The 1,877-nt window shown below is 60.4% G+C and overlaps 1 protein-coding gene across 1 annotated transcript in view; it reads left to right on the forward strand.

Moving 5' to 3' along the window:
• The window catches only part of LOC102755212 (C5a anaphylatoxin chemotactic receptor 1), a 21,930-nt gene that overhangs the window by 894 nt on the left and 19,159 nt on the right, over positions 1–1,877 (forward strand). The window lies entirely within an intron of this gene.

Consider the following 1,877-nt stretch of genomic DNA (forward strand, 5'->3'; position numbering starts at 1 on the left):
CCGACCAGCTCCCTCCTGCCCCCTCCCCACTGGGGATGTGCCCGCAACCCAGGCACATGCCCTTGACCGGAAGCCACCCGGGGTCCCCCCAGCCCGCAGGCCGACGCTCTATCCACTGAGCCACACCGGTCAGGGCCCTTCTGGCCCTTTTCATGCAGCTCCCCATGTTGTTGGGACCCCCAACCATAACATTATTCCCGTGGCTACTTCATACCTGTAATGTTGCTACTGTTATGGATCGTCATGTAGATATCTGATCTGCAGGATGTATTTTCAGGGGTCGCGACCCACAGGTTGAGAACCCCCGCGAGGAGTCAGATTGCCCAGGAGTCAGCACCAGGCCTGGGGCTGGGACCCTGGCGTCCCCCGGGGCGGGGCGGTTGTGCCTGGGGGTCTCCGAAGTGCATGGCTTTCTTCCTCAAGGGGAGGGTCCAGGCCAGGCCTCCGGGCTCAGCAGGGCAGGAGCGCAGGCGGGAGGCTGCAAAGAGCCGTCGGGAAGGACGCCGAAGGGGCTGACCTGGACGGTGGGTGTTCCCAGCTGTAGAGGCAGGGAAACTGAGGCAGGAGCAGAGAGGACCCTGTTACTGGACGGCCGGGCTCCGCCGCCTGGGGGGCCGGGTGCCAGAACCAGGCGCGGGGGCTGCCAGGCAGGTGTATCTCGTTGCAACAAGTGAAGGAGCCCGGGTCCCCTCCAGAGCTCTGCCCGGGGGCGGGAGGCTCAGCCACGGCTTAGACCGGCGGTTCCGTCCGTTCCAAGTGATTTCTTCTGCGCCTTAGGCTTCACTTCACAGGCTGGGTCCCTCTCCAGCGCCTCTGTCCACAGCCTGTCTGCAAAATCCCAGCTGCATTTTAACGTGGAGCAAGAGTAGGGTTTAGCCCTGACCGGTTTGGCTCAGTGGATAGAGCATCGGCCTGCGGACTGAAGGGTCCCGGGTTCGATTCCGGTCAAGGGCATGTACCTTGGTTGCGGGCACATCCCCAGTGGGGGGCGTGCAGGAGGCAGCTGACCGATGTTTCTCTCTCATGGATGTTTCTACTCTCTCTCGCTCTCTCCCCTCCTCTCTGAAATTAATAAAAACATGTTTTAAAAAATAGAAGTCTGTTCATATTATTACATTTGTTCCTCTTTTTCCCCCTCGTAACTCCCCTCCTCCCAGTTCCCGCCCCACCCTCCGCCCTCACTCCCCACCCACTGTCCTCATCCATAGATGCACGATTTTTGGACAGTCTTGTCCCACGGAGTTGCCTCATCCCCTCACTTCACCTTTTAGACCCTGTTCGTGCGGAGGGGACTTCAGAGCGGCCCCGGTTAGCTTCGACTTCTGCTTCTTTCTGTAAACTGGTTCCCAGCGCCGGAGGGTGTGAGCTGAAGAGCCCCTCTCCCGCCCTCCTCAGAGCCTCAGGCCCCTTGCCACTGCTCCCCTGGGGCCACCGTGGGCACCAGTTCACGGCGGATCTTTCCGCAAACATCCCACAGGTGCTCAGGGACGGAGGCCGAGTCCCGCCCTCTCTGCGCTCTCAAGTCCTCCCACTTCTCTTCCTCTTCTTGGTCGGCACCCCTAATCCAAGCCCCGGTCTTCACTGGCCTGGATCCCTGCTCCAGTCTCCTCCCTGGCCGCCTCTCTACTCACAGTGGCCAGAGCCATCTTTCTACGCTGAATGCTAACCCAGTCCCTCTGCAGCTCAAAGACCATCCATGGCTCCCCATTACCCCAGGATAAAGTACAAATTCTTTACCGTGGCATCTCTGGATCTTCCAGCTTCCTCTTGACCACCTGCCAGCCATGCCTATCTTTCGTGTTTTGGTGGGTAGCACAGTCCCTGCCTCTCACCTCATGGCTTCCTGCCTTGAAAGGCCCCAGCCCCCCCGCCCCTAC

This window comes from Myotis davidii, unplaced genomic scaffold (assembly GCF_000327345.1).
Source record: "Myotis davidii unplaced genomic scaffold, ASM32734v1 scaffold566, whole genome shotgun sequence".
Classification (NCBI taxonomy): domain Eukaryota; kingdom Metazoa; phylum Chordata; class Mammalia; order Chiroptera; family Vespertilionidae; genus Myotis; species Myotis davidii.